Here is a 22,840-nt window from a genome sequence, read left to right on the forward strand (position 1 = left end):
CCTCTCCTGAAAAGAGACTTACATGTTCTGAGCTGGAGACACTTCCAGGGTCTCTGAAGAGTTAAGCACAAAAAACTCTGAACATTCATTTCCTTCTCTCCGGAGTGTGATTGCTTCAGTGGGAGATGCAGGCTGTAGGCTTCCTCTCTCAGACCAGATGCAGGTGGTTAGTTGTAAGTTCTCACGTGTGTGACCCCCCCTCCTGTCCCTTCCTCAGTTTCACTGCCTCATTGTAATGATCTTCACAGATATCACTGTTGTTTAACTACGGCAGAGAGGGGATCAACAACCTGGCCATTCATATTGATTTTCTGCCATATGACAGTTTGCTTAATTGACAAGGGAATAATTGGCAGACAGTTATGGAATGCCAGCTAGTTAGTGGAGGGAATGCAAGGGTGGTGGTGGTGGTGGTGGTGGGAGAAGAAGCCCAGAGTCCACTCTCACTGCCTCATTTCAGGCATCCTTACCGCCTTGCACATGTTTTCTTGCAATAGCCTCCTACCTGGTATGCCCTCCCCACAGTTTTGTTACCAGTAATGCTCTACATGACAGCAAGAGTTAGCTTTTTTTAAAGTACACATTGACTACATCTTTCCTCTGCTTAGAACACTCAGAGGCTCCCTGTCGCTCTGAGAGGCTTTTATGGACTGCAGGCTGCTCACCTCTCCCGCCTCATCTATCAGTGAATTACCCCAATCCGTGTCTTGTCAGCCTGGCTTGTTTGCAATCTCCTGAGCATTTCCTGTCTTAAATGGTGTTGAGAGCCTCCTACAGGGTGGGGCGGGTATTCTCTTTCATTATGTATTATGCAAATGTTTTAAAACAAAAGGCCCTAACATTCCACACATTCAAGGTGGGCTGATGAGAGCCAGTGCATTGATTGTATTCATTGACTTCTGTCCTACTTTATTTTTTATGCTGTTTCTACATCAAGTGAAGGTCATTAGGCAGGGAGGCAATTCTTCTTCCAAACACCTACTGTTTGGCTCGTGCTTAAAAGCTTTTTCCATTACCTGTCAGGACATGCTCACGTGTTTGCTTAAGGAGTTCATGTTAGAGGACTTCCGTCCTGTCCAGGTGTTTTTATATTTTGATAGAGTATCATTCTGTTCCAAGGTGGAGTATTATTGTAATTACATATTCAGAAATCATGCTGTAATTATAAGACAAGGGAAATGTAGGATAAATCTGAGTCCAAACATGAAAATATAATTATAGGGGTACTGATATATTTTTTTAAAAATGTATTGTTAAAAATATTTTTTTGTGTGATTTAAAACAACAGTTTCATTATCTTTCATGTTTTTTACTAGAAGCCCAGTGCACAAAATTTGTGCACTCTGCGGGGAGGGGTGTCCCTCAGACCAGCCTGTGCTCTCTTGTAATCGGGGAGTCCTCAGGGGATGTCTCACTGATGGCTTTGGCCCACTCCCCGCAAGACATCAGTCAGACATTTTTAGTGCTGCTGAGAAAACGGGAGAGGCTCCCACATAAGCAAGTGGAAGAGGCTCCTGCCACCACCGCCGAGCTCACCAGCCATGAGCCCAGCTTCTGGCTGAGCAGCCCTCCCCCTGTGGGAGTGTACTGACCACCAGGGGAGAGCTCCTGCATTGAGTGTCTTCCCCCAGTGGTCAGTGCATGTTTGGTGCAAATCAATAGGAATGGCCAGGTTGTTGATCCCCTCTCTGCCGTAGTTAAACAACAGTGATATCTGTGAAGATCATTACAATGAGGCAGTGAAACTGAGGGAGGGACAGGAGGGGGGAACACACATGTGAGAACTTACAACTAACCACCTGCATCTGGTCTGAGAGAGGAAGCCTACAGCCTACATGCACTGGTCATTCCGCTGTTTGGTTTATTTGCATATTAGCCTTTTATTATATAGGATTATTGAGGTATAATTGACACATAACATTAATTTCAGGTGAACAATGTAATGATTCAATAATTGTATATATTATAAATGATTATCACAATATTTAGTTAACTTACAAATGTTTTATATAAAAATTTGAATAGCTCATTCACACATATGGTTGAAAAACTAGAAAAAATATGTAAAAAATTATATTTTATACAAATAGAGCATATTATATACACTGTTCTGCCATTGGTCTTTTCAGACATCAGATATGCCTTCTTATTACAATATTATTGACTATATTCCATATGTTGTACTTTGCATCCCTGTGACTATTTTGTAACTACTAATCTGTACTTCTTAATTGAATTGTATGAGGTTTTTTTAAAAAAATAATTTTTGCATATTAATCCCTTATCAGATGTATCATTGCCAAATATCTTCTCACATTCAGTTGGTTGTTTTCTTGGTGGTACTTTTTGCTGTGCCAAAACTTTTTAGTTTGAGGTAGTCCTATGTATTTTTCCCCTTTGTTTCCCTTGCTTGAGGAGTTATACCAGAAAAAATATTGCTAAGAAAAATGTTAGAGATTTTATTATCTACTAGAGGCCCATTGCACAATATTCGTGCAAGAATAGGCCCCTGGCTTCACTTCCAGCTGACTGGGAGCAGGCATGTCCCTGCTCCCTGGCCACCTGAGGCCTTGCAGCCGGCACGTCCCCACTTCTGTCTGGAGTACCACTCCAGTAGCTCCCTCCGCCGCCCCACTTCCTCTCAAAGCAGGTTTCACTCATCTCTGTGCCTGCATATGCAAATTAACCTCCATCTTTGTTGGGTTAATTTGCATACTCACTCTGATTAGCTGTGGGCATAGCAGAGTGATGGTTAATTTGCATATTTCTCTTTTATTATGTAAGATGTTATCTTCTAGGAATTTTATGGTATCAATCTTACATTTAATCTTTAATCCATTTTTAGTTCATTCTTGTATACAGTGTAAGAAGGTAGTCTAGTTTCAGTTTTTGCAAGTATCTGTTCAGTTTTCTCAATACCACTTACTGAATAGACTGTCTATCCTCCATCTTGTCTTCTTGTCTCCTTTGTCATATATTAATTGACCATATGGGTTTGAGATCTCTATTTTTTCATTGATCTGTTTTTATACCCATACCATGCTGTTTCGATTACTATAGTCTTGTGGTATAGTTTGATATCAAGTAATGTGGTATCTTCAACTTTGTTTTTCTTTCTTAAGACTGCTGTGGCTATTCAAGTCTTTTGTGATTCCAAGCAAATTTTTGGATTATTTATTCTAGTTCTGTGAATTATGCCATTGATATTTTTACAGGAATTGAATAGAATATATAGATTGCTTTGGATAGTATGGACATTTTTAATGGTGTTAATTCTCTCTATCAATGAGCTTGGTATATACTTCCAATTTCTATCTTCTTTAATTTCTTTGTTCTATGTCTTATAATTTTCTGAGCACATGTATTTTACCTCCTTAATTAAATTTATTCTTTGGTATTATTTTTTATGTAGTTGTAAATGGGATTATTTTCTTAGTTTTCCTTTCTGATAGTTCATTATTGGTGTATAAAAATGCAATCTACTTCTGAATATTTATTTTGTATCCGGCTACATTTCTGAATCCATTTATCAGTTCTAGTAGTTTTTTTGTTTTTTTTTGTTTTGTTTTGTAAAATCTTTAAGGTTCTCTATTATATATATAATATCATGTCACCTGCAAATAATGACAGGTTTTTTTCCCTTCCCAATTTGGATACCTTTTATTTCTTCTTCTCATCTGATGGCTGTGGCTAGGACTTGCAGTACTGTATTGAATAAGAGTGGTGAAAATGGACATCTCTGTCTTGTTCCTAATCTTAAGGGAAATGCTAGATAGCAAGAGGGAAGATTTGATAACAGAGAACTTATAAACTAATAATATATGAGAGTGTGGAATAGAAGAATATAGTGTGATTTATTTGTAGCATTACCAACCCAGTTAAGGTTAGTGATCATGAATTTAAAGTGACATCAGTTGGCATGATATGTTTTCTTTACCTGTGAGTATAATCATTTGAGATGGGATTTAACCAATAGTTGGCTTTAACCAAGGCTTTGGTTTGACCAAGTAAATATAAGCAAGGGAGAGAAAAGACATGAAATTGAGGGTGTATGTTATTAAAATTGAAGGTGGGTGAGAAGGAAAATGAGCACATGGGAATAGGGAAAATATATTTCACATGAAGGCCAGTGAAAATATATTAAAATCAATGAATTGCAGATTCTGCTGCCATCAAAGCATTGTTAGAGTTGGGGTTCTAAAGGAAGTGAGCTGGAAATATGGGAGATATAGTTGAGAGTTGAAATTTTAGTTGGTTGCAATTTTTGGTATATGTCCATAGAATAATGACCAAGGCTGAAGTAGTTTGAAGGAGAGAATTTTTACAAGAGAGAAGTTCAGGGAATTGGGAGATCATGATAGCAGAATATAAGGTAATATTGAAATCACCAAGAAATTTGACAGAATTTAGAGGGAGTAATAGCAATCCAGGAGTTAATGTCTTCAAGAAAGAAAGAAAAGTGAATGATCCCAGGGATTTGAATGGTACCTGGATACAAAAAGAAAGGATGAAAACTGATATTGTCATGAGATTCAAAGCTAGGACATTTTAGGGAAGAGGGAGAGAGAATGATCCAAAAGCAGTGATGCAAAGCAAGGTGGAAATCTACTCCACCTCCAGGCCCTCTGGTACAGAGAAGGGTGAGCTCTTGGGGTAGCAGTGTTCTAGAAGAGAGTCAGGGAGGTGGTTCTCAAAGTTGTCTGCAAATGCTTGTGCCACACTCCAGACCAATCAAATAACAACCTCTGGAAGTAGGAAATGGGCTTCAGTATTTTTTAAAATAAATTTTACATGATTCCAATGTTCAGTAAAATTTGAAAATCACTGCCTTAGAGCAAGGGGGTGATGGGAACATTTCCAGAAGAGTTTGTGATCTTAGAACGGGCTTGTCTTTGAATGTGAGTTTCAGAGAGCACAGTGAAAGAATTTCAGGAGATGGGGATGGGTGAGATAAAAGTTTAGGAAAGATGACGTCAGGGCCAAATGCAATTTGAGTTTCAGAGGTGAGGGGTCTGAGTTTTCTCTGGGTTTTGTACTTATACCAAGGGCCAAATACCTTTGTTTTAAAAGCTGCAGTATTGAGAATACACAATTGTTTTCTTTATTTATGGCTTTGTTGAGTTCTTAGGAACCAGAGCTAGAAAAAGAAATGTTAGACTCGTCAGGTTCAAATGGTTTAGCTATGGTTAAGTCGTCTAGGGATGTAAGTCTTCAGAAATGACCTCCATGAATATGACATCATCTGTGCCATGGCCACTAGAACTTGAGCTGGAAAGAGTGAGCCTATGTTGTTATAGTTCCATGGTGCCTTGCTAAATTAGCCCCTGGGATTAAGCATGTATGAAGAGTAGCTGCAAAAAGAGGGCATTCTGGTTTCATGTTTATTGGCCTTGAAGGTCCTGGAGAAATTGGAAGGAAATCTAGGGATATTCCCATAATATTATTCAAGACCAGCCACTGTTGAACATAAAATGATGAGTTCAGCATTGAGAAATCTGGCAACACGGATTGTCTGATCTCATCCACCTGCCTCTTCTATTGAGTCATCTTCACCATGCTTTCATCTGACCATTGCCTTTTGGACGATGAAGCAAGATAATGACAGCTCAGTTAAGGTGCCTAACCACAAAAACTCAGTAGAGGTCAATGCATATCAATTGTCTGAAATAATAATATTTGGCAACTTGGTAACCACAAATAAGCAGCAGGAGTTTGAAATAACTAAGGGGACCATGAGCCATTTTATACTCTACTATAATCAAGACTCTACTATAATCAAGAAAGCACTTTCCCTGAAAGTTTCCAGCTATTAATATGAGTGTTGGCCAGTGGTTCTTAGTCATTTATTATGAAAAAGCTGATGCACTGGGAATATTATACAAGATAGTAAAACAGAGATTTTTAAAAACCAGAACCAGTGTCATACTTTCTGATAAAGTTCAAGCTTAGGCTGTCATAAAAAAAAAATCCTAAGGGCCTGCAAGTAATGAGACAATGATATATAACCTGCTTAACCAGTGTGATCCCACTTTAAATGATGACTGATTATTGGCAGTAGTTGCTGATAAGCTTATAACAAAATCAAGTTTGTTCAACATCTTCTCTCAAGAAGATTGTAAAAAACTTGGTTGACTATAGGAACTGCATATGGGGAAAAATTATGCTTGCAAATAATGCTTTACATATGCACTGATCTAAAAATTAGGTAAAAATATTGAATTACAAATTTTGATCTCAACAACTGCATTTCTATTGCTAATAGACTATTTATTTATTTATTTATTTATTTTTACAAATAATGTATTTGCATACACAAATTTCAGTGAAATGTCAATTTCTTTTTTTAGGACATTGATTTAATGACATGTCAGGATTCCTTCAAATATGCCCAATGGCATTCAAATATTTATTTTTTTTAAATTGTCCTGGCATAAAAAATTGCTCATTTCACATTTAAAAAACTAATTAATTAGCATATGGATTGTTGCAATTTATTTACTAGAGATTTAGTATAATGGAGAGATCTCTGTTCTGAGAATCAGGAGACCTGAGCTCTAACATATAATCAACAACCAATTAGTTTTACAAACCTTTGGACAAATCACTGACTTTTCTGAAACTTGTTTCCTTAACAGTAAATTAAATTGTTTAAGTTTTTTTCATACTCTAAATATTTATGATTCCACGAATCATATGTTCTGCTAAGGCTTGGAGTCATTTAGGTTGGTCAAAAAACTAGAACTAATGTTAATGACTTCCCTGTGCTCTTCCAAGCTCTGGGACTTTTTTCTCATCTTTTCTTTCAAAAGGTGGCTTGATGAACCAATAGGTATAGGGATTACATTCCAAAATCCCATTTCCACTGGATTATAATGTATACAAGCACACGATTGTGTCCTACTCATTTGGGATCCATCACAACAACCAGAAGAATAGCAATTTCACATACAGCTGCTAAATGAAAGAAGGAAGGAACAAGGAAGGAGATAACTACTGTTCCATGTATGGTGTATACTGGTACCAGTGAAAAGAGAAGCAGCAGCTATGCCCTTCAACTTTCATCTAAAGAAGGGAACAGGACAAATCAAAGATTTTATTTAATCACTACAGGGAAAATCACAGTAGAGATCCTTATTTCAAACAAATTCAACAATGTAAAATTCTAGTCCAACAGAATTATTTGATTGCTCCTTTGGAATTAAATAAATTGTTCAGTATTTGATTTTTATCAAAATTTGGGTTAAAGATTCAAGTAAGAAGAAAAGGAAAACAGAAAAAGACTAAATTGAGAGAGATAAACTTAAAAAATAGAGACAACCGGTCAATTTATTGAAAAACAAATAAGTCATAATCCTGAGAGCTGGTGAAATTAACATTAGTATTAAATGTATTTCATTCTTCTTGAGCTTTACATTACATTTGAGTAAAAATAAAGTGATATGTACTTGAGATATTCTATATTGATATATATATATATGGAGACTTTATATAGTATAACCCCAGTTCTGCCTAGATTTGCATCCTGACACCACCATTTATTAGTTGTGTTACTTTGGGCAAATCACTGAATTTTTTTGTGCCTGCTTCAGATCCCTCATTTACAAAATGATAATAATAATAGTACCTATCTGATAAGGTTATTATGAGGTTGAAATCTGATAATGTTTGCAAAGCACTTTGCACATTTCCAGTTACTATCAATAATATTGGGGGGGAGGGGAGGGAGGAAGAGAGAGAGAGAAGGAAAGAAAGAGAGAGAGAGAGAGAGAGAGATCATTAAAATTTATGAAAAATTTTCACTTTTACGTTTTTTAATAGAATTAGCCCTGGAGAGTGGAATTTGGAGCTATGGCATATAATTTTACCTTTTAAAAATGTTGATTCTGTAATGTTGACTTTTTTAATAATCAATATTTATTACATTATAATTTTAAACCTTTAAAAATATCCAGAGTAGATCTAAAGAGAAAATTTATCCAACAAAAGTAATCCAAAGAGAGTGCAATTTATACAAATTTATTCAGAATCAAAGCAGCAGCAGAAGCCATAAATAGCAATTTCTTTTGGGAGAGGTGAACAATATTTCTATGCACATTCAAATCTAGAGTCTTAGTTAATCCGTTATGTTAGATAGGCTATTGAAATTTCCACCAGACTTGAAAAAGCTGAGAGATTACCTTACCACTCACCTAGTGAAGAGCAGGACTGGAACTCAAGTGCCCTGATTCCTCAGGGCTCCTCCTCTACTTTAAGACATCCACAGTGTTCATCATTCCCCATTGAGCCCCAGTTATAAAGAGAGAAATAATAACTCATTAACACAACCTTGAAACCTAGCAGAGTAGAAGGTGACATTTTCTGATGAGCTGGCTAATTTGCTTCAGACCTATATAAAGACATAGGTGAAAACTCTCAAAATACATAGTTAACATTCTGGCAATTTTTTAAAAATATTTTATTGATTTTTTACAGAGAGGAAGGAAGAGGGATATAGAGTTAGAAACATCAATGAGAGAGAAACATCAATCAGCTGCATCCTGCACTCTCCCCACTGGGAATGTGCCCACAACCAAGGTATATGCCTTTGACCGGAATCGAACCTGGGACCCTTGAGTCCGCAGGCTGACGCTATATCCACTGAGCCAAACCGGTTTTGGCTCTGGCAATTTCTTATAGCTTATAAAATTTAAATATATTCATGTTTTAGACTTTTGTTGCTGGTAGACTAAAGCTTTTCACCTTGTAGATAATTTAACATGGTTAGCGTTGGTTGAGATCTCATTTTTTTTTCTGGCAGCAGATTCACAAGATCCCCCAAAGAGTCCATTCAGTAATTGTGATGCATTCCTGTAGCACTGAGACTAAGCCCTAAAAGCTCTGCTTTGTATACTTGAACTGCAGCGACCTTTAGAGTTTGCTGCCCATTGAAGCGAAGGTCTTCCTTGTGAAATCATAGAATAGTGTCCCAGTTCACTTTCTGTTACTTGATATCACTAAACAAAACTACCATTATCAGTGTCTGAGGAAAAAAAAGATTTGGTACCCTGTCTCTTTAAAAGTTTAAGAATAGCAAGCACAGTAGAGTTAATTCTTTTGGGGGCTGTGCCTTGAGAATTTTCTGGCTCAGAATCAAGCTACAGATAATTAATTATGTCAGTGAAAAGCTCCGATGGCCTGTTCTCTTCAGAGAGAAGTGACATCATCCATGGAGTTCTCTGGCAATAAAGGAGAACAAAGCTGTGAGTGCAGGAAATAACAGACAGATGTCCATGAGTGCATATTTTATCTACTTCAAAGTGCATTGCAGAAGTCATGCTCTGGGGCTGTCTTCCAGCAGCAGTGTCTTGGCAAGGGGTCTTGGAGAGTCAGAGAAGTGAGTGTGCAGGAGGGGGTTCTCCGCCTCACATGCTCTGGCCTGAAGATAGAAGTGCAGCGTTTTTAGGGAAGTTACTAATGAGATGACACTGCTAAAAAATGTTGGCAAGATCATGGCAAGCCAATGAAGCTATGTTGTATGGGGAAAGTGGACCAGTTGGTGGCGGTACCATTTGTGGTTGAATGTTAGTACAGGAAACATTACCCAGCAAATTTCATTGCTTCCTTTGCTTTGTACTTGTATCATATTTTCACAGAAAACTGTTACTGAACCCCACAGCAATTGCTAATGGAAATATTTTGAAGTCCAATAACCCTGTTTCCAATGAATCATGTGACCTTGGACAAGCTATTGAAAATATATTTTATTGATTTTTTACAGAGAGGAAGGGAGAGAGATAGAGAGCTAGAAACGTCGATGAGAGAGAAACATCGACCAGCTGCCTCCTGCACAACCCCCACTGGGGATGTACCCACAACTAATGTACATGCCCTTGACCAGAATCGAACCTGGGACCTTTCAGTCCGCAGACCAACACTCTACCACTGAGCCAAACAGGTTTTGGCTCTTTGAGACTTTTAAAAAAATTTATAAAATGGAATTGAGAAATCAGCTAAATAATACCCCTGAAAAGAATTTTATTCACACTAGGGTGCAAGGTAAGTAGTGGTTACTAAATTCAGCCCTGTCCTCATCACAAAATATGTTTGTTTTATATATTGCACTTAGAGAGCCAGGCGTATTCATTAGGTTAGATGTTTACCTACACACACAATTTTAGGAATGATAGAAAGATCAATGTTTCAACATTTCAGATATCAAAGGCACAGAAATTCTGCCATTAGAGATTTATTCCTCTAACTTGAAATTACCCATTTCAGAACTCTCTTTTAAAAAATATCTTATCTGATTTATCAAAGCAAAACCAATTCAATATAGGTTATTTATACCATGCATTCTCAATGAGGGTGCTTTTGTTCCCAACTGTGTAAAAACTTGTTCTTAGATGGAGTTAAAGAAATTTCAGATGTTACAATGATTTTCGACCCTCAAAAAAGGTCACAGTAAACAAACAGATATACAATATCTGAGGTATTAAAATTGCATAAGAGGGGCCACTATAAAAAACATATCTAAGAAAATCTCTTTGGGAAACTAAAACTGAAAAATTTTGAGAAACATAATTGCAAGAAAGTGTACATACAAATTTGAATATGTATCTACACTAATAAAGGAGCATCATGGAATTGTCTGTGCCTTCATAACACCCACCAGCCAATCATGAGTGAGTATGTAAATTAACCTAACAAAGATGGCAGGTTAATTTGCATATACAGGTGCAGAGCAGCTGGGGACAGGGTGGGATGCTTGTGTTGTGGTGACAACACAGGCGTTCCGCACTGTCCCAGCCGCTCTAGGCCTCTAAGCATCATGGGAAGGTGGAAAGGCGGCTCCCTCCCAAGCGAAGGCAGTGCCAGCAGCCAGGGAAAGGAAGACCCATTCTTGCATGAATCTTTGTGCATCAGGCCTCTAGTTTGTTAATAAGCTTTTCCTACATCATTTAACATCCCTTAAAACATAATTTTTAAAGTCTGTAAATATTTTATCCTATGGAAATATTATGTTTTACTCAAATATATCCTTGTTACTGAATGTTTAGGTTGTTTCTAATTTTTTACCGTTATAAACAGCATTGTAATGAACATACTTGGTACTAATCTTTGTCCTTCTTGTTAAACTTCTCAATCAAAAGATATGAATATTTTAAAGGTCTTTTATGTGCATCTATTGCCAAATTATTTTCCAGAATTCATATGACTTTCCAACAAAATTATGAGAATTCCCATTAGTTAAACTCTTATAGTTCTAAATTCTGTCCTGTTTTAGGGGTGAGCAATGGTACCTCATTATTGCTTTTATTTACATTTCTTTAGTTGTTAGTTAAATTGAACTATTTCCCAATGAACATGTTATATATAAGTGAATTATCTATTTATACCTTTTGTACATTTTTCTATTGAACCTTAGGATTTTTCTTACTGATATACTAGGTGTACTGGTTAATAATGCAGATTATTTTCAGTAGATGGAGTTATACATATATGATTTTATATGTATGCTATTTTGTTGTATTGCTTCTCCAGATTACCACTTGTTCTGATTGATGGCACACACACTTTCTGAGCAGCACTTCAAAACATACAAAGAAGTGGAAAAGTTGGTCTCTGAGTGGTTTGCCTCAAAACAAGAGAAGTTCTATTGGGACAGTATCCACAAATTACCTGAAAGATAGGGGAAATAAATAGCCAGCGATGGATATTACTTGGAATAAAGCATTTTTTATGTTTCTCTTGAAAATTATCGTGTGTGTTTTGTTTTTTATTACAAAATCTGCATTATTGGTAAATCACTTCAGGGACTCAGTCTCTGCTTCTGTGAAATGAGTAGGTTGGCTCTGACCATCCCCTTTCAGCCCTATTATTTGCCGAATTTAAAATGTGGATTAATGCTGAAACCGGTTTGGCTCAGTGGATAGAGCATCAGCCTGCGGACTGAAGGATCCCGGTTCAATTCCCGTCAAAAGCATGTACCGTGGTTGCGGGCACATCCCTAGTAGGCAGCTGATCGATGACTCTCTCATCGATGTTTCTAACTCTCTATCCCTCTCCCTTCCTCTCTGTAAAAAAATCAATAAAAAAAATATTTTAAAAAAATGTGGATTAATGCCTAACTGGTTAATAATGCGAATTAACTCTTAACCAGTTAATAATGCGGATTTTGTAATCCAAAGAAAACAATGATAATTACAAGAGAAACATCAAAAGTGCTTTATTCAAAGTAATGTTTATTGCTGGCTATACATTTCCCCCATCTTTCAGGTAAATTGTGGATACTGTCCCAAAAGAACTTCTCTTGTTTTGAGGCAAACCACTCAGAGACCAACTTTTCCACTTCATACGTTTTGAAGTGCTGCTGAGAAAGTGTGTGTGCTATCGATCGGAACAAGTGGTAATCTGAAGGAGCAAGGTCTGGTGAATACAGCTGGTGGTTTAATACTTCCCAGGCAAGATCTTTTAATGTGTCTTTAACTGGTTTTGAAGTGTATGATGGTGCGTCATCATGAAGCAAAATTACTTTGCCATGTCTTCTGGCCAAGTCTGGTCATTTCACAATCAAAGCGTGGTTCAAATTGATTATTTGTAGTCAGTAGTGATCAGTATTAGCAGTTTCACCTGGTTTTTGAAGCTCATAATACACCACACCTTCCCGATTGCACCAAACACAGAGCATTGTCTTCTTTCCGAAGCAATTTGGCCTTGCAGTTGATGTTGATGGTTGACCTGGATCAACCCATAATTTTGTGCATTTGGGAGGGATTCTCAAAATAAATTCACTTTTCATTACTAGTCACAATTCAATGCAAAACAGACTTTTTTTGTGCTGTTGAAGCAACATTTTACTGATGACTTTTCAGTTTTCCATTTGTCTTTTGTTCAGTTGATGTGGCACCCATTTTCCTTCCTTTAAAACTTTCTCATTGCTTGTAAACAATCAGAAATTGTTTGCTGAGCAATGTGTAATCTTTCTGTAAGTTGTTTTTGAGTTTGACACAATTCATCCAATCATGCTTGTAATTGCTGGTCTTCAGACTTTTTGGTTGACCTGGACATTCTTTGTCTTTCACATTGAATTCATCATTTTTAAAGTGTTTAAACCAGCATTCACAAGTATCTTGAGTTGGAGTATGTTCATCATAAGATTCCCGAAGTATACGATAACTTTCAGCAGCACTTTTCTTAAAAATAATGAATTAAAACTTCCTGCAAATGCTCTTTTTTTTGGCATGAAATTCAATATTTTTAAGTGTAAAAATATCTATGGTGTTAACACCTTCAGAAAATTTGACATATGAAGTTTTGAAGCTTGTTGTCAATACAACAAAATAGCATACATATCAAATCACATATATATCAACATATGTGTAACTCCATCTATTGAAAAAAACCCCTCATTATTAATGGGTACACCTAGTACATAAATTCCTTATAACTGAGGTTAATTACTCTACTAGTATATCTCTTGTAACTGTTAAAAATATTTTATTTATGATATGTAAATATCATAAATAGAGATATATATTTCTTGTAGAAGGTCTAATCTTTTTTGTCATTTTAGAGAAAGTTTTCCCTCATCCAGAAGTCAGATAACCACCCATGTATATTCATTCATTCATTCATTCATTCACTCACTTGTCTTTAAACAGAAAAACACTTAAAATGAAGTTATGTCTTGATTAGTTGATGAAAATGTCATGATGAGAGGCTTGTGGGAACCTTATTTCTCTCTGGAGCAATGATTCATTCAGTATTATTAAATTCAATGTTTTTGGTAACTTTACAGAAAATAACTATTGCAGGTAATGGGAATTAACTGTATTAGATTTCTATTTTTTCCTTATATACAATAAGGAACCTGAAGTCAAGGAGACATTTGATAAGAATTTCATGAACATTCATGAAAGTACTAAGCCAATATCTTTTGGGATCTAAGCTTTCTCTAGTGAAATGTAGAAGGTAGATTTTTCAAAAGCTATTCTCCTCAAAGGAGAAAATGTACATGCTTAGAAAAGGAAAACAGAGGAAATTGTTGTTGGATAAGTAGAATATATACACACAACACAGACACACTTTATTTATACAAGTAATGTTTATTGAGCATTTACTTATGCCAATCACTGTATTAGGGTTTAAGGACACAGATGAGAGCAAGAGGCTTCTGCCCTCACTGAGCTCTCAGGGAGAAAAAGGCCAATGGTGATTACAAAGTGCTGAGTACAGGGACATGTCAGGCATCAGAAATACCCGTCATGCCCATTCTCAAATTCCAGAGGACTACATAGCTCTTGAATACCAGCATGTAGGTAACAATACTAGTATACGTGAGATTTTCTTATTTAAAATTTTTTTGAATGTGCCCCACCTCTGGTACAGTATAGTGAAAAAGAAAAATAACTGCAGGTGTGGATATAATCAACCACATTTTCTCTTTGAAAGGGTAGATTAGGCATCTCAAATTGTGACATGGCACCAGAAGGCCATATATTGCTCATAAAAAGCAGTTGGCAAATAACAAATAGTATAGAAGTTTTATGGCTTTTCAGGGATCTCATTTCCTTAAAAAAGAACATTCCAAGTGGATGCACTGGTAGAAATTTTATTAAGCATCAAAGATGCAATTTAAAAATTATCAAACCTCTTTTGAACTTACTTTTACTTTATTTCCCTAAATCGAAGGGCTTAACTTCGGTTGCACCTTCACTTACAGATAATGCCTGCACCCAGCATGTGTGAGGCACAATATGTGCGCTTTAATGTAGTTTCTTACTGATACCAGGTTTTAAATAGAATACTCAGAAAACTTTAGGAAAAAAATGGTAAGTCACTTCTGCTGCGATACAATCTTTTGACAGTGGCGATGAAAAACTACAGATTCTAGATTAAACGGTGTGGTCCAAATTCTTGAATTAGTGGGGGAGCTGCACCTTCAAATCACATCAATAAACAGTGCAGGAGGCTCAGAAGCACAAAGCAAGCCGACCTGTGTTGCCCGTGTCTGTTGGGTTTGTGGTACAGGAACCTCAGATTTGGTTTGGGCAGTTGCAGGATACTGAGAGCAACGGGGATGAGGAAAACCTTAGCCTTTGACCTTCTGAGTCAGGCTGTGGAAAGCCGTTTGGTTAGGTTGCCCAGTAGATCCAGCAGTTCCACATCAGCCAACTCACTCCTATGAGAAAAGAGGAAATTGACTCTGATGGGCCATCGACAGTATTCTGGGCATCACATTAGTCACTTCACATGCATTTCATTTTTCTGCAGGTGGGGAAACTGAAGTTCAGCACTAACCAGCCCAGAGCTATAGTGAATGGCAGAGCCATAGTTTACCTACTTGACTCTCAAAGCACAGAACAACTAACATTTTTCAGGAACCTGTATACATTAGCCCATGTAAAACCTATAAGGTAGCTACTGCTATGCCCATTTCACAGATGAAGAAACTGAGGTCAGAGAACCTACCTCACTGATTCAAGGTCACACTAGTGGGAGTACTGATGCGTGCTTCTAACTCAAGTATCCCAAGCACATGCTCTTTCTGCACATAACTTCCCTTTAGGACGAGTAAAAATAAGCAAGAAACTAGCTCTGAGTAAACATCAGAAACTTGTTTAAAGAGAAAGATAGAGTGCAAGTAGGTTAAGGAGCCACATAACAATACACATCTTGAGTACACCAGAAAAATCGATACTTAGATGACCACCAGGAGTTCTCAAAACATTAACTTATGTACATTATGTTTTTTAAGAGGGGAGGGATTTTATAAGTCATGTCAGGATGTTCTTATTCCCAAATCCTTAAAATTAAAAAAGCATTAATATTTAAAGTACTAACCCTTGATTAATTATAAAAGTAAATAATAAGTATCACATTCCCTGTAAGTTCATCATGGCTGATATTTTCTTATATTCTTGTTAAAGAAATTGAACCCTACTTCTTTTAAGTTGGCCAAATGTATGTTATAAATATAGAATTCCCTTAGGTCAGGGGCTGAAGTGAATACACACAACAAATCCCAAAGGAATTCAATGTTATGTGGGCCACACCATGTATAATTCTATCTAGACGATATAGTCTTATCTTCTTTGATTGAAATATTTTCTCCTTTGGAAAAGTATTACTCATATTATTCAGCCCTCACCAGTCAGGTAAAATAAATAAATAGATAGATAGATAGATAGATAGATAGATAGATAGATAGATAGATAAAAAGAAACTAAGTTGTCTTTTTCCTCTCCTGCCTCTGCCCCCACCTGTTCTGTGGGAACAGGCTGGAAGTCCTCAGAGGATGACCCACATTTGTTCACTGGGCTACCATTTGGCATTTGGCATTTGGCCCTTTTTCCTGCTGCAACCCATGGTGGTAATGACTGCTGCCCCTGCAAGCCCCTGCTGGAAGCACGGCCAGCACAGCTCCCTCTCCTGTGTATGCCTGTTGGTGTCTACTTGAGGGCTGCTCAGGCGGGTGTCTACACGGAGAGCGTGATGCAAGATACCCAGAGGGCTGCCCTTTCCTGCCTGTCCCCTTCTACTGAGGATGGACGTCTTGGATTCTAATATACCAATTCCCCCAGTTATTATTTGAGTCTTTTATGGCAGTCCTTCATACTGGGACTCAGGCGTGGGTGTAGGGGGTGGGTGGGCTGGAGGGGAGTCTGAGTGACAGACACTGTGCTGCCCTCAGACTCACCCTTCCCCTCTGACCCAGCTCCATTGTCCTTCAGCAGAATGGTGCCCTTCCTCCCTCGGGATGGGTTCTTTCTCAGGAAGAGCCTTGATTCCTCATGCAAATCGCGTGTGGCAGGGTCAGCCTGCTAGTCAATCCTCCAGACAGGATTACATGGAAGGATTTCATTGGTGCTTGAAAAAGCTTTCAGGGGCCATCTGAAAAGGAGACAATCCTGGGGAAAAGGAAGGAGGTGAGGAAAATTTAACGGAATAAGCAGAGTTGTATATACCAGAGACGTCTGTACAGAGAGAGATGTCTGGTACCAGATCTGGTACGGGTGTTTTATCTGTCCTGGATCGGTCTAGCTGGTTTATGTTGATGGGATTAAATTTACGGACCTGGATAAACAACTCTAGTGAGAAAATAATCACCTTGTTGTGCCTTAGCAATGGCTGCTCTCATGTTTTAAGGAATTCAGCTTCTCAGCTGGTTCACAGAAAACTGTTGTGCCTTAGCAATGGCTGGTCTCATGTTTTAAGGAATTCAGCTTCTCAGCTGGTTCACAGAAAACTGATCACAGACAGGGGGTGGGCAGTTTCAGGGCTCTGCCCAAGGTCTTTATTAGCTCAGGACACCAAGGTTGTCGTCTTTTGGAATTTAAGAAATTACACACTGTAAAATCATAGCACTGCATGGGGGACCCTGTGACCGTATCTAATTTCAAATCCAGGACACAGCAGCTGTTGTACTATTAATATCCCAATGTGTGTAAAAAAGAAAAACGAAGAAAACCATGTAAGTAATGAAAGCGTGTTCAAATCCATGGATGACTGTGACTTTCAGCTAACCACTAGAAAAATATGACTGCGCTTTTATGATTTATTACGTGGAATCTTTTTTTTTAAGCGGTAATCTCTAAGCAAAAGATTGGAGATAATTATACCCTTAAAACCGCCATTCTACCTTTTATCGCTGTGAAGTTAACTATTCTAAGTACTTACAGGAAATATAAGTAGAATGATATAGCAGTTGTCCTTTTGTGACTAGCTGGTTTCCCTCAGTATAGTTACCTTCCAGGCTCATCCCATTGCAGCATGTCAACATTCCCTTCCCCCCCTCCGCCCCCTTTATTGATTAAGGTGTTACAAATGAGTCCTTACCCCACCCCTATGATCCCCCCATTCCTGCCTTCACCTTCACCCCCTGTTGTCTGCGTCCATTGCTTATGTTTATATGCATGCATACAAGTCCTTTGGTTCATCTCCTTCCCCTACCCCCACCCTCCCCTACCTTCCCTCTGAGGTTTGAGCACCTGACACGAGCATTCCAATGTCTCCACAACCTTGCCAATACTTATTTTCTGTTTTTTTGGATGATAACCATTCTAATGAGTAAGAAGTGGTATCTTACTGTGCTTTAGATTGGCATTTCCCTAATGATTAGTGAAGTTGAGTACATTCTTTTATGTGCTTGTTGGCCATTTGTATATTTTCTTAGGAGAAATGTCTATTTAAGTCTTTTACCCATTTTTTATTTAGGTTGGGTTTTTTTCTGTTGTGGCTGAGTGGTAGGTGTTCTTTATATAGCCTGGGTATAGATGGTTTGCAAATATTTTCTCCCATTCTGTGGTTTGCTTTTCACTCCATTGATTGTGTTCTTTGATACACAGAAGTCTTAAATTTGGATATAGTTCAATTTACTTATTTTTTTCTTTTTGTTGTCTGTGCTTTTGGTGTCATATCCAAGAAATCATTGCCAAATCCAGTGTCATGAAGTCCCCCTCCCCGCCCCCCCCATCTTTTCTTCTAAGCATTTTAGCTCTTAAATTTAGGTCTGATTCATTTTGAGTTAATTTTTTATATGGTATCAGGTTCTTACCTTTCATTCTTTTGCATGTGGATATCCAGTTCCCCCAGTATAATTTGTTAAAAAGATTGTCCTTTCTCCATTAAATGGTCTTGGCATGCTTATTGAAAAATAATTTGATCATATATTCTAGAGTTTATTTGTGGGCTTAATAATATATTCCACTGGTCTGTATGTTTGATGTATCACAGTAACACACTGTTTTAATTATTGTAGCTTTGTAATAAGTTTTGAAATCTCAAACTTTATTCTTTTGCAAGATTGTTTTGGCTTTTTAAGGTCTCTTGAAATTCCACATGCATTTTAGGATGGATTTTTTTATTTCTATAAAAAAATACCATTGATGTCCCAATTATGATTATCTGTCTAGACTTCGTGGGATAAACTCAGGTGACTAGCAGTCAGCAATAATGACCTATCCCCTGGTACTTCAATGTTTAGATAGCTGAGCGGAACTAGAACACATGACACACAAGACAGAGTTAGTATGCAATCACACAGGGTTTATTTACCTATCCCTACTGTGTCCTAGGCTCCAGCAAAGGCCACCCAGCAATGCACACTGAAGGACACAGGACGAAAACAGAGATAGGCAGGCGGCCACAGTTGGTTCAGGCTCACACAACAGAGCAAGCAGGGGCTTGTCTCTCTGAGCGACGTGGAGTCCTCCTCTATTGGGCAGGAGACCTCAACTGAAGCTGGTCCCGGGGTTATATAGATCGTGGTAAACAACTTGTGTCCTTATAAGTGTGGGCCAGACGGTATGCCTTATGCTAGGAGAAGGGCGTTTACACTTTAAGCGCTCAGAGCTTTTGCATCAAGATATTGGGGTGTTCATTAATTTTGGAAGTTACAGAGTATTGGGGGTTTTCATACAGCAAACATTTCATGCAATAATTATATCACACATTAGAGGAGTTACATTATTATAACAATTGGGATTTTGAGGAATTTTACTTTAAAAAATTCAAGCATCAAAGTGATAATAAAAGCAAGTTTTAACATGAAAAATAGCATCTGTCTGTGATATTTTAAGAAAAGATTTCTTTTGGATGATTTTCAGTCTGAAATGCTAGAAAAGAATGGTCTTTAATGAACAAGCTGTATAAAGACTGTTAGGCTGCTATTGACCATTTATATAGTTGAGGAAAGAAATTTCTCCAAAGAAACCAAAAGACACATTTTTAGCTTCAATGATCCATTAAACTAACCATGCCGCATCTTCTCCTCATATGTTGTGTTCTAGTCATGTTAACTTTGTATTCTAAAATTTGGGAGAAAATATGGGTTTTATTTCTATAGTAATAGCTAATACCACCATAAACTACATAGCTTTTTTTTTTTTTTTTTCATGCAGCACATTTATAATTTCATTTTTACCTAACTTGGATAAATAGGATAATTCAATTTGTCTGAGATTTAAAGATAAGTTTATTTCTTATGACAACATTCTGGAATGTACTATTTTTTTTCTTACTCCGTTTACATAGTTTCTTTTGGAATAAACTTAAGAAGAACAAAGTGACTCCTAAATTGTAGACAAGAATGTCAGATGAAAGAATGGAAGTTAACAAAATGTAATTATTTAGATCTTTTAAACAAGGCTAAGCAGTTAAGATTGTCCTGAGGATTTCAGAGCTGGTTTATGCCTCTCTGACTTCACATCATTTATTTCACTTCTCTTTATTTCACCAAATATTTACTGAGTGCCTATCATGTGGGCAAACACTTGTTTAGTAAACAGTGTAGACACAGCCTACCCACCCCCCACCCCGTCCTCAAAGCAGCTCACAGCTTAATAAAGAAACAGACAAGTAAACTAATAAATCACTTTATTTAAACAGGTACAGAACATTGAGTTTCCAGAATGGGAAAGCATTCTCAGATGAGCATGCATTGGTCTTCCTAGGTCACCTTTTCTAGGATCCCTTGGCTCACTGCAGCAATAAGGCCATATTTAGGGAGTGAACTGAATAATACAAAGGAAGTATTGTGTTTAGGAACTGTGACATCCTGTTCTTCCCCAAGCATAGAAATAGACTTATTCTTTCCTCCAAATGCTCCCACCATTTAAGGTCAGCAGCCATTGGCAGAGAATTGCCTTGTTCGAGGTATGCAGTGTCAGACAGTAGGGGCAGGCTTCTCTAACTTCCCAACTGAATGCGTTCCCTCCAAATCTGGGTGAGTGGACCACCATATTGGGGGTCATGGAGGCATCATTGAAGAATCTGTGCCAAGCTATCTGCCTCAAGCAAATGTTTTGTTAATCTTGTGTTTTCCCCCCTAAACATTCAAGTGAGTATTAAAATTGCATTCATGTATTGAGAGAATTTTAAACTACCACCCCACCCTAAGTCTTTAAATAATCTGAATGCTTCAGGAGGATGCACCCTGTGTAGCTATGACACATGAGATAAGAACTAAGCATTCTAGCCCTCGCCAGTTTGGCTCAGTGGATAGAGCATCAGCCTGCAAACCGACGTGTGAAGACCCACGTCCCATGTGGTTCAGGGTTCAGGCTCTGGAAGAGGACCGCACACAAATGAAAGAGATGAGACAAGAAATAATAATTTGGAAATGTTGGGGGACCAGGTGGGAGCCCAACTCAAGAAGAAAGACTCCGGCTCAGGCCTCGCCATCCTTTTATTCAATTTGGGATACACCTATAGCTCTTAGGGCAGGCAATTTCCAGTAACAGGCAGACTGTCTTATCAGTAAGGATTTACATGACTGTCTCAGCTACCATTGTCTTGACTAAACAGTGGGTGCACAGCTCTGACCTTTGCCAGGGCTCAAGGGTCACCAGCCTTCCGGGATCCTTGTCCACACCTCTCTGCTGACAATAGGCGGTTTCCCGGGTTCAATTCCACTCAAGGGCTTATGCCTGGGTTGCGACTCAATCCCCAGTAGGGGGTGTTCAGGAGGCAGCTGATCAATGATTCTCTCTCATCATTGATGTTGCTATCTCTCTCTCCCTCTCCCTTAATATCTGAAATCAATAAAAACATATATTTAAAAAACAAAAACAAAACTAAGCATTCTCTTCTACTCATTTTGAGTCTCCCCCTTCCCCGCCAAAAAAAAAAATTAAAAAAAAAATCCACAAGTTTAGAAAACAGTTTAAATTGTCACCTGGCATAATCATGATTGATAGCATTTTGCCTTTAAAGAAAGCTAAGTTTTGGAAATATGTCAGTGAAACTCGGATCCTGAGAACACTAAACCCACTATGGCTGCCTAGCTAGATGCAGGGGCATTTTGGAATATCTAGTCTTCTGTCCATTTGGTGTTTTCCCTAGGGTGACCAGTTCATTCCACTTTGCCTGGGACTGTTCTGCTTTTCAAAAGCCCTACTTTATGGGATCCCTCTCTTCTTAGTCCCAGGCAAACTGGGACAGTTGGCCACCCTTATTTCCCAGAACTGGCAAACACTTCCAAGTTTCCCAGAGCCCTTCTGAACTGAAGTGACTGTGATTCCTCTGTGAAGAAGGATCAGTGGGACTGATAAGACAGTGAGAACAGGAGAAGCCTCTGGGGTGAGGCAGTCTCTAGGAATCCACACCCTGCTGGGAACCTTGAGCGAATGTAGCCAATGCTTTAAGTGCTCATGGTGGTGAATTGGTTTATCTGTCTTAAAGCTGTGGTTTCCAAGGTCGGTTCTGCTTTACGGTAGAATCACCTGCACAGATATTTTAAATCTCAATTTTGTTGTGCCCAGGTTTCATGATCCCCAAAGACTACCAGGGAGCCGAGTCCGATGCAATTGCAGAAAGCCTGTATTTATTTCGGACTAGTCCGAGCTCGGTCCCACTTTTTAACATATCAATGGGTTTTATAGGGGTGGTGATGTCACTGCTTTGGCTGACCCTGATTGGTTGGGTTAGGGCTAGGATCCAGTTACACAAAATGGAGTCGGGAGTTGCCCCACAGTACAAAATGGAGTCAAGAGCTGGCCTCGCCCCACCTTCTCAAATTTCTGGGCTGCACCAACCGATTCAGAATTTCTACTTTTTTAACCCAGTAGGTGAATGATCTGCCACACAAATCTGACTATGTCACTGTCCTACTGTTTAACAATGCTAAAGCTTCTTGCTGCTCCATGATAAAATGCAAACTCACTGCCGTTCAGTGGTTCACGTGGCTTTTCATGCATCACCCATTGGTTATCACTCTAGCCTCATGTAGCCCCAGCATCTAAACCTGTTGGCCTTCGCCTAGTCTTCTCTTGGACAAGAACACTCTAGCCCTAACTACTTCTCTATTTCTCGGCTCAAGTACTTGTGAGATTTTGAGTCACTTCCCCCAGGAAATCTCTAG

General features: G+C 38.2%; 1 protein-coding gene across 2 annotated transcripts in view; it reads left to right on the plus strand.

The window, feature by feature from the left end:
• Positions 1-22,840, plus strand: part of FILIP1 (filamin A interacting protein 1) — a 166,247-nt gene that overhangs the window by 79,910 nt on the left and 63,497 nt on the right. The gene's annotated exons all lie outside the window — the stretch shown is intronic.

The sequence above is a fragment of the Pipistrellus kuhlii genome, unplaced genomic scaffold, assembly GCF_014108245.1.
Source record: "Pipistrellus kuhlii isolate mPipKuh1 unplaced genomic scaffold, mPipKuh1.p scaffold_m20_p_5, whole genome shotgun sequence".
Lineage (NCBI taxonomy): Eukaryota > Metazoa > Chordata > Mammalia > Chiroptera > Vespertilionidae > Pipistrellus > Pipistrellus kuhlii.